General features: G+C 28.6%; 1 protein-coding gene across 1 annotated transcript in view; it reads right to left on the reverse strand.

Annotated features, from left to right (window-relative positions):
* The window catches only part of LOC107438948 (rhomboid-related protein 2), a 303,078-nt gene extending 295,934 nt beyond the window's left edge, over positions 1-7,144 (reverse strand). Inside the window, exon 1 of the mRNA XM_043042883.2 lies at positions 6,883-7,144. The gene's annotated coding sequence lies outside the window, so the exon portion shown is untranslated. The remainder of the gene's footprint in view (positions 1-6,882) is intronic.
* Between the last annotated feature and the right edge of the window lie 4,490 nt (positions 7,145-11,634).

Below are 11,634 nucleotides of genomic sequence, written 5' to 3' on the forward strand. Positions count from 1 at the left end.
AATTTTAACAATTAAATGAGAAATTTCGTATTAGCACTTCTTTGAACACTGAGCTTAATCATTACGTCACCAAATCCCAGATTTAGGGGACAGTGTGGCATATTACAGATGTAACTTTTCAGGTGATTCCTTATTATTCAGATATGCCTCTGCAGTGGTTTTTAAAAATTTAAATTCATAAATTCAGCTCCACAATTATAAATTTCTAGGACACGTGACACTCTTGTGAAAATAACCATTGACTTTTAAAATCTATTAAAAAAGAATAGTTTTTTTTAAAAATATGCACTTAGAGATTTAGGCAAAATGGACGACAACACGTTACGAATTGCTTTGGTTCCATTAGTATATTCTTTAAGAGAAAAAGAAAATTAGCAATTTTTATAAAAGAAGTTCGAAAAGCGGAATCAAATGCTATGTTCATTTCCTTAAATAGCTGTGTCCCTTTTCTTAAATAGTTATTTTGATCTGTGTCCATTTTCTTAAACATACATTTTGAGCTGTATCCATTTTCTTAAACATGCATTTTGAGCTGTATCCATTTTCTTAAATATGCATTTAGAGCAGTGTCCATTTTCTTAAACTAGCATTTTGAGCTGAGTGCCTTTTCTTAAACATGTATTTCGATCTGTGTTCATTTTTTTAAACACCTATTTCGAACTGTGTCCATTTTACTTACCATGCATTTTGAGCTACGTCTATTTTTGTAAATACACATTTTGAGCTGTATCCCTTTTCTTAAACAGGCATTTTGAGCTGTATCCATTTTCTTAAATATGCATTTTGAACAGTGTTCATTTTCTTAAACGTGCGTTTCGAGGCCTCTTTTAAAAATGCATTTTGAGTTGTGTCCATTTTCTTAAACACGCATTTTGAGCTGTGTCAAATATAAAAAGGTAACCAACAATTTATTAGCAATGCTACAACAATTGATTATATATTTTTATCTAGTAATTTCTTTAAAAATGAGTAAAAATTAAATTTAATTGCTCATTAAACTGCACTCATATTAGTTCAACCTCGTTTAACATGAATTGTTTTTTGCTTTTTAAATTCCTCGAGAAAAAAAAATCTATTTTTAGCGGAACGTGAGAAGCATTTACATTGTCGTCATTACCACATTTTAAATCCTTTCAAAAACAAGTAACTTTCTCCGGAAAGATACATGGCACAATATGATGCCAAGGTAGCCAAAGGCAGATTTAAAAATAAATAAATGGAAGACGAAGAAGAAAGTGTATTGTAAATTTTTTGATAATATTAAATTTCGATTGTATGTACGTAGACTTATTTATCTGAAAACTTTGAACGTAGTACATAAAATAGTAAAAAGGTTCAACACTGGTCTAAACTTTTTATTAATGATTTTTCAAGAGTGTTAAAATACGCCTTTAGCTCTTCGTGTCATATCAGGCATTCGGTATGCAAAACAAATAAGTAAAAACCCTGAATAACTAGTGAGCGTATTTTCTCGTACTAGACTCAATATTTAATGGTTCAATCACCTAATCTTAAATTTGTTAATTAATTAGTGCAGAGCTAATTAATTAGTAATTCCTGTAAAGACGAATTTTAAATATTGGACTGATTCATAATTCGATTTTTCAGAGACGATTCCACCGATTTCGCTTAAATTTTATATTTTGCCAAAAAAGTTACATTCCTTGAAATGGTGTAAAAAATTTTATGCCTTTACAATTCAAAAAATTTTAGACTACAATTAAATAAAATAATTAAAAAATTATAAATAAATATATTTCTTGCAGGGAATTATGTTCGGATAAACGAATTTCATAATTGCGAATTAAATTTCTAACTATCGTGTTTAACTTTTAACAGCTTTTAATTTTTTTCAAAAGTATATTTGTAATAATAACGAAAGCGAACTTTACGAACGAAATAAAACGAAATTATATGCAGTCGCGGATGATTACTTAAATCCTATACCGTAATGTTCTTTTTTTTTTTTTTTAACTTAGTCGTTTTTTTTTCTTCATATATTTCATTTCTGACTCTAATCAAGAAAGAAATGCACCAATGATAAGTAAATATATCTTTATCAGAAATGTTCCAATGTAAAATGTGGAAACATTTAACATGAGCAAACATAGCTGTTAAGTAAACTATTCTAAACATTCCATTTGCAATTCCGTAGTTAATAATTGCAACCGAAATAAAAAATAAAACAATAAGAAGGAAATATAATTTTGATAATGTGAGATAATAGAAAAAATTTCAATTATAAACTAAGAATGTTCTTTTGATTTATCAATTTTTTAAAACACTTCATCAAAAAATTCATATCAAACTTTGGAAGAGTTCTAAATCAAATATTAATTCAAATTTTTATAGAAATGAATATAACAATAAAAATAACTGAAACATCCTCGAAAATACTGACTAATACTTAAATAAATAAAAAAAGTTTAAAAAAGAAGTGAATTGAAAGTAAAAATAATTCAATTTTGATCAAAATCTTAAAAAGAGAAAACATTTAAATTTTTATAACCCCCAAAACGAAAAACGTTGGATGCATTATCATCGGAAGACGGAGACATTTTACGTAGATGCTAATAGTAGTTAATTAGGAAAATAAAATACTCTACGTTTTCCACTTAAGGTACGTTAAAAACTTAAATATTTTCTTCTTTAAAAAACTTTTTAAAAATTTTATTCCATTTAATTGCTTTTTTCCTTTTTAATCAAATGTCAGAAGTGGTCGAAATTTCAAAAAAATGGAGATAAATTTTGCTTGCAATAATTAGGAAACAATTGTAACTTATATTGTTATCAAGCATGGGACACCTGTTGAAATTTGAATACTCTAGCTAGCTGGAAAGTGGTCAAAATTTTCATTAACCATATTTACCATTAACCATAACAAATTTTTAACATCTTAAAACATTTTCTAAAACATCGTTTAAATCTTTTGTCATTTTTTTTAATCAATTCAAAATATTATTCATTATTGAAAAATGATTACATTACTAAAATAATACTTTGCTTTTAACGATTAGTTTAGGAAACAAGATTAAAATTATTTCACTAATTTCTTAACTAAATTTATCATAACTATTAAAGCATCGAATTATATTACAATCACAATATTTTTTAAACATTGTTAAACGTTTTAATGTATTATAATTTAATATTAATTGCAAGAATTAAATTTTTTCCGTTGTATTTTTATATGACATTTCTAAGTAAAGATAGTTATCACTAATTTATAATAATGCTATTATTATTAATTAATTTATTGTAATATTAATTTATTGTAATATTAATTTATTATATACTATAACAATTTTTAATATTGTGATTAGATAGAACTTTACATAATTTACAAACTTTCAATAATTATTTATGGTCGCAAGTGTCATTAAAATTTCGCTACGAGAAAGAGAACTAATTATTTGAATGGTTCTTTGAAAGTGCTACCCTCATCAAACTTAGCCTCACTATTCATAAGTGGATTGAGCTTAGCGACGTTAGCTATTAGAGTGCTAAGCTAAACGTCACATTTCGTTAGCTTTTCGGGAGTAACGCTTTTAGTTAACTGCAAAACAGATTTTTAAAGTATGACACAGAAAAGCAATTACTGAAAATTTATAACACATTAGCTACTCCAAATCTAGAATTCAGAAGTCAAAGAGGTTTCCAGAAAGTAATGCTGCAAGTGCTGTTCAATGCTGCCTAATACAGTAGTGTCAGAAGAGATGAATCTTCGTACTGTCAAATTTTGACAAAACAAATACAACGTTTGAGGAAATGTCCAGTTTCTAAAGCAACCTCATTTTAATAATCGCTAATACGGGTATATAAAACAACTTAGTTAAAATTTTTACAATAAATATTTTTTTTATTTTATAGCAGTCGTTGAACAGCCAATCCGAATTTGAATATACGACTACCAATGTTCAACTTCCGTAGCACTGTAATTCGGAATCCAATCCAGAAGACAAGGGAACTCCAAGATCAATAATTGGGAGAAGTTTGCCTTCGTGGAGGACTTTTTGATAGAACTAACCCGCATTTGCGTTACATGGAGAGGAAAACTCTCAAAACCTTCCACGATTGGCATGACGGTAAGGGAACTCTAACCCATAATCCGTCTAGCATGGGGGAATATATTTTACTTCAGTACTATGATCATAGAACTGGGTACAGAAGTCGTATCAACCAGCCATCGCATCAGCCATTCGAACCTGGGTCACCTCATTGAGTGGCGAACGCTCAATCCCCTGAGCCATCATGGTTCTTACTGTAATATTTTTTTATAACAGTCGTTGAAGTTGATTTTGAGTTTACGACTACCAATGCTCAACTCCTTAGCCTTGTAATTTTGAACCCAATCCAAAAGACAAGGGAACTCCTCGATCAAGTATTTATAACCGTCGTTTAACAGCTGACCCAATTTGAATGTACAATAACAAATATTCAATTTCTTAGCCTTGCAATTTTGAACCTAATGCAGAAAACAAGGGAACTGCTAGATCAAGTATTGGGAGAAATTTGCCTTCGTAGGGGATTTTTTGATGGAACTAACCCGCATTTGCGTTACATGGAGAGGAAAACCACGAAAACTTATCGTAGTTAGCCTTACGGTAAGGGGACTCTAAACCATGATCCGTCCGCTGAGATTATTTTACGTCTGCATTTTAGTTGGGGCTAGTCGGTTGTGGAATTCGTTTCAACCAGCTATCGCTGGGATTCGATCCTAAGGAAGGCTAACTCTATCCCCTGAGCCACCTCGGCTCCTATTGGGTCAAGTATTGGGATAAATTTGCCTTCTTGGAGGACTTTTTGATGGAATTAACTCCCATTTTCTCTGGAGGGATGGAGAGGAAAACCATCAAAATATCTCATGGTCAGCCCGATGGCAAGAGGATTGTAACCCGTGATCCACTGAGGATATTTTAAGTCAGCACTGCACTTAATAAAGTAGAGTTCGTACCAATCAGTTCCTTCTGGGATTCGAACCTGGGTCACCTCATTGTGAGACGAACGCCCTGAGCCACCGCAGCTCTTAAATTAATGATTGAAAAATTACAATTAAAACAAGAAGGAAAATGAAAAATGCATTTCTTTTTAAATTAAGTTTTTTTTCTCCTCTATTCCCTAGATTATCCACACATTGTCCAGATGATTTTGTTGCAGAAATTTAAAAATATTTCTGCATAATTTATAGGCCCCTATTTATAGTATAATTAATGGAATAGAAAATATGACATACATTGCTAATTGCAAATTTAGAGCTTAATATTTGGGGCGATGAATAAACTTGCACCTATATCACACAATATGAAAATCCTAAAAAAAATTTAACTTTTAGAAAATTTGAATAAAAAACCTCTTAGGAAAATCGGACCATTCAAAAATATAATATACGTAGGTTTTTTAAGTCCTTTTTTCCCCTGAATAAGTATTTAATTATGAGTTGGATATTAAACTCGTAATAACTTCTTGATTTTTTATTTAACAAAAGAATATAGCTCATGCATTATATCCCATTGACAATTTCTTCATAAATATTTAGATACATAACATATTAAACGGTGAAAAAAATGTTTACTTCGCATTCATTATAAAGGTATTAATCATGAAACTTTAAATGTCGTCAAAACTTGACCACGAATCATCAATTTATTTATTTTTTTTATATTTTGAAGCACATGAAAATTAAATTGGTTTCTACAATTTTTTTGACAAATATTTCAGTATAATTGCTTTTAGCTAAGTATTGTATACGTACACTAAATCAATAAGTAAAAGAAAATAATCGTAACAAAGTCGATGTGAATTTAGTAAAATCTCTATTTATGAAAATATTTAGAACCAGAGTGGAAGAATAAAAAATTTCATTTAAAAATGCACACTATGGTAAAATATTTATTCAGGGTGTTTTGTAACAACCACCGTAAACATACATTTCTAGATAATTTTTTTATACCTTATTTAGTTATTGATGAAACACAACTGCAAAATTTTAGAATATTTGATTTTTTAATCGTCCTCTTACATTCTTGCCTGCATGCACATCCGAGATAATTTTTCTAAAAGTTTAAGAGGAGAATTTTGCAAATTCGATAAGTCATCCATCTTCACCCGACATACTTCGAAATTAAACTAAGTGTACAATTTGTTAGAAAATCATTTGGTTATTTAAAATTAATAATTCAGAATAAATCCAATAACTTTTCCAATTAAATGAAAATTAAAAAGTTTAATGCATTTAGAAAATAACAAAAATATTACAGGATAATATTCCACTGCAATCAAAAATTTATATATATATTCCTGAATTTTAAGAATAGTTTTCCAAATTTGTTCAATCCATTTAAAAAATAAGACGAAAAAAATACAGTGCATTTGCTAGAAAATAATTATATTATTTTAAAATTAATAAATAAAATAAATATACCTTAATTTTTGCGCTTAAAAGAAAATTAAAAAGTTAAATTGACAGGGTAACGTTCCATTGGCAAAATAAATGTATTAATAGATTCTTGTCTTTTAATAACTTAAATATTTTTCCAAATTTAATATGAAAGAGCAATTAAAAATTATTACTGATATATTTAACTTTCTTTAATTTTTGCAACGAAGATGAATAACAGCTAGAAAAAAAATAAAAAGAAAAACGGCAAAAAAAAATGAGGGTGGAGAACAAATTTAATCATTACGCAAAGTGGGAGGCATAGAACAACCCACGAGTTAGTGACTCACGCGTTGACAAGCCTTCCGATGCCATGTCAATAACAGTGCCAAAAAAAAAAAAAANAAAAAAAAAAAAAAAAAAAAAAAAAAAAAAAAAAAAAAAAAAAAAAAAAAAAAAAAAAAAAAAAGAACGAAAGAAACAAAAGAAAAATTATTCTATCTTACCTTTCGAACAATTTTCACATCTTCTTATTTAACCACTTTTATTTGGCAACGCAATATTATTCTAAAAAACGATTCTTTGTATCTCAATAAAATCGTCTGCAGTTTTGAAAGAAACACGGAAGAGTTTTTTTGACAGCGGCATTAAAAACAAAACTGGAACCGCGGCAACCAAGCGAAGCACGTTTGGTTAGTGAGGAGGAGATGAACTTGACGAGCCAAGCACGTCTTGTCTGTCTGTAACATGGCGTCCTACTGAACGCGATATTCGGACAAGGGTCTTTACTCTTCAATTTGGTTCTACAAACGCATCGCTGTTGACTACAGCGCCCTCCACATGAGTTAATCGATTTTTTCCCCTTAGGAAAAATCATATAAGTTTGGAGGAAGTGGACGGAAATTTAAAAAGACAGGAAAGTGCGGGAGATATAAAGATTGTTTCTAAATCATTAAAGATTTTTCAGGATGCTTAAATGAAAAACTGATATTTGAAAAGTGTTTTTACGCACTCTGGATTTCCATCTATTAATTGCTTTAAAAACGCACTTAAATAAATATTTTTCTTTGTATGTTAATGAAATGAGCAATCATCTGAAATTTGAAAATGAATTCGCATTCTCGATAAAATCTGTGGTGTAAAAAATCGATATAGCACAAACTTTTTACGTCATGAATTTACTCATTATGTACCCTTTGTTGCATAAATTTGAATTAATGTGAAAAAATATTTAAATAATTTAAAAACAAAAATGTATTTAATATATTTATCATTATCATTTCCATCATAACAATAGTAATAACCACTACAGTAAATCGATATAATATCGATTTTTACAGTATAAATTTTTATCATTGCCTCATATCAATAACGTGGGACTCATTTTTCATCAATAATTTAAAATACAAGCAAGCGAACAATGTTTGGAAAAAGTACAATTTTCTTTTTTATGGAGCAATAATCGTAATAGAGTGGGAAAAAGCTTTAAAAAAACAATTAAAAAAATAAAAAGTCAAAAGTCGATTTGGTACTATAAAGTATAAACAAGTATCATCACACAGAATGAGGAGACACAGAACGACGAAAAATACAGAAAATATATAGACTTTCCTTCATTCTGTTTCTCAATATTGATAGTAATACTCGTTAAGAATGGCGAAAAAACTAATTTTCGTACTAAAAGGTTTCTTTATTCTGTGTCTCAATATAATATTGTAATACGTGTTTATAAAAACAAGTATCATCACACAGAATAACTAGATATAGAATGACGAAAAATTCGGAAAATATGTATACTTTTCTACATTCTGTGTCTCAATATAATATTGTAATATTTGTTTACAATAATCAAGTATCATCACGCAGAATGACGAGACACAGAACAACGAAAAATACAGAAAATATGCAGATTTTTCTTCATTCTGTTTTTCAATATTGATGGTAATACTTGTTTATAATAAATAATAAACAAGTATCATCACACAGAATAACGAAATATTACATAATGCTGAAACATGCAGAAAATATATATATATTTTTCGATATTCTGTGTCTCAATATAATATTGTAATGTTTGTTTATTAAAAACAAGTATCATCACACAGAATGATGAAAAATACAGAAATATAATGTTTTTAATTTTGTGCCTCAATACTGAAGGTAATACTTGTTGATAATATCGGAACGGTTATCTACCTTTTTAACACCCCTACTTGTGCTGATTTTTTTTTTTTNTTTTTTTTTTTTTTTTTTTTTTTTTTTTTTTTTTTTTTTTTTTTTAGTTATAAATGGTAAAGATACAAAAGTCAGTTTTTTTTAAGAAATTAAAGTTATAACTTTAAATGTCAAAAATTGTTTGTTCTATTTTCAATCACGATAAAAATGACAGTTAAAAACCGCTTAATAATTTTAGATATCGAGAAGTACCTCGTCCTTTTTACTGATCTACATAGTCCATTGCTGCCCATTTCTATACCCAAAGCAAAACAAAGTGCATTAAATCTCAGAAATTCCTAATTAGGAAGAAAAGATAGCAAAAGACAATTATTTTCAAAACTAGGAGCAATGTGATAAAGGTATACCTGCAAGTGACGTAGTGTGGATATCTCAATCCTCATTGGTTGTTGAAACGTGGAATTTGTTTACGTTAGCAACTGTTCTTTCCATTCCATTTCGAGCAAGCCAAGCCCGTCAAGTATCAATTCTTGCAAGTGGCACATTCTAAATTATTTCACAAAGATTTTTTCTCAAAAATTTCAATTCTTTCACTAAATATTTACACAGAAAATTAACAGGAAGACATGCGCCGTCAAGCACACAAAACAAAACTATATCACGGTTACAATAAAATGCATAAACAAATAATAAATCTAAATTAAGAACGGAAAGTTGACGAGAAAGAATTATATTTCAACTAATTCGATGCGCGATACGAGTCTGAATTTAATTATCGTTAATTAACATTCTAACTTATGTAAGGAAACTTAGCTTTAATTTAATACGCAATTTTACAGATAAAGATTAGCTCGCAATGACGTCATAGTTCGCATGAGGGGGTATGGGAGATCTTCCTCTTCTTTAAGGGCAAATACCTAATTCAGAAGGATAAAGAATATATTGCTACTTTTCTTATTACGTAATAGAAAGTATGCTGTATTGAAAATATTGCTGTATAGAATTCACAAAACACGAGAACTGAATTAAAACTTGCTAACTTATTTTATTCCTTTCCTCTCTCCTACTGAGATCATCACTGCTTAGTTATCAATTAAAATAATATTTTTACACTATCGAATATTCATCACTGTGATATTTTAATTTTGATCTATCAGTAAAATTAAACTCCAACCGAATTCATCTAAAATGAAATGTACCTAATTTGGTTAATTTTGTTAATAAAGATTAATTTTGGATAATTTAGTGAACAATTTAGAATTTTTTATATTTCTTGCACTGGTGGCTCATTTGAAACCTGCTTCATATGAAAGAATATGCTTCATATTTTTTTCAAAATTACTCATAAATTACAGGAAATATTTATAAAATATTTTATAAGCTATTTAATTTAGTCCAAAACTCAAACGATTAAGAGCATATTCAAGAGCATCCTAACGCTATGATTTAAAAATAAAATTGATGTTTTAAAAAAGTAGACAATGTTTCGGTTTATATCTCGGATTTTTCTAGTTATCCATATCCTTCCCAAGTTTGCTTAATTTTATCAATGAATTCCATTTGTTAGCAGCATTGAGGTGAAGTATAACAAAGCGCGCTTATCACTGTATTATTTACCCTCAAAATGAAACCACGCTACTGTATTGCGAATCGAGAGAGAGAGTATTTTCAACCTTTCGTTTCTCCTTGTTATTTCAATGGAAGATAATAGATGCAGGAATTTTAAAGTCAAATATCTTAAAATATGGTGGTTTATTGGGCAGCATTTGATTGCACAGTAAAATCTGAAAATGGTGGATTTCATGCATTCCACAATTAAGTTACTACTTTTTGGAATTACCATTGTTTTATTTATTATATAATTGAAATTCTTTTCCTTAAAGCATCATATTAATCCCGATTATTACATTTTATTCATTATAAAATCCTAATTTATTGTTTTAAACCAATCGTACTAGTAAATATAAATGAATAAGATCACAACTAAACAATAAAGTAATGGTCATATATATTTATTCATTATTAATGCATAATTCCTTTTCATTTCAGTGCTAAAATGAAGCAAAGTTTTTGCTGCGTTGCTGGTTCTATCCTTCTACGCCGTATCTTTTTACTCTTTTTGCAACGTTTTTCGAAAGAATAAACTCTTCTTTACATTTTTTTAATCGCAGCAGCTTTCTTTTGGATAGTTATAGTACACATTTGCTCACACAAAAGAGGGGTTACCTAAGATAAATACAAAACGATTCGATGAACAGATCAAAGATTTTTGACACTAAATTATTAGTACTTTCATGATATCATCAGGTCTTTTTCAATTGAAATCGTCATATCTTTTTTTAATAGCAACAAAAAATGAAGAAATATGTAATACTGTCAGGAGTATTAAAGCTGCTTAACTTGATCATAAATAGTGTGAAGTTAAAATAAAATCAGGAAACTAAAAAGAAGAAAGTGGATTTTTTTTTTTTAAGATGATGCAGCATTTTTTCTTAATTTTTATTTTATTTTTCGACTGATTGACATGCCTTTCTGGTAAATATTCTCAAAAATTCCAAATGCCTGTAAAGATATCTTTGATTTTGCAGTGTGCAGTACTGTGGTGAAATCTATGTTAGATTAAAATAATAACGCTTTTTGTATATACTTCAATATCGGAAGAATCCACTTAAAAAATCCTTAATCAATGCTGTTACAAAATAACTTTAGAGGATTTTGAAAACTTCTGAATCGTATTGTAAAAACTTTTATTAAAAGATGCGTTTTTATCTTTTCAAAAATAAACATTTTGTTAATTCGGTAAAAAATGAAAACAAGTTTGTACATGTTAAACCCATTAAAAAAATTGGAATTCTAGAATAATTTTTAATCTAGCAAACTCTTGTCGAAAAATTGTCAAATATTTTACTGTTCCGCTAATTATAACGCATCTGAAGCTTTTAGCTTTTCCTCATTGCCTTAATAAGTACAAAACAGAAATCTGCTAAAAAATGACGGTTCATCTCAATTAATTGCCACATGTGTGTATGTATATATATATATATATATGTGTGTATGTATATGAATAATGAAAACCCCTTTAT

The sequence above is a fragment of the Parasteatoda tepidariorum genome, chromosome 5 (genome assembly GCF_043381705.1).
Source record: "Parasteatoda tepidariorum isolate YZ-2023 chromosome 5, CAS_Ptep_4.0, whole genome shotgun sequence".
Taxonomy (NCBI): Eukaryota; Metazoa; Arthropoda; class Arachnida; order Araneae; family Theridiidae; genus Parasteatoda; species Parasteatoda tepidariorum.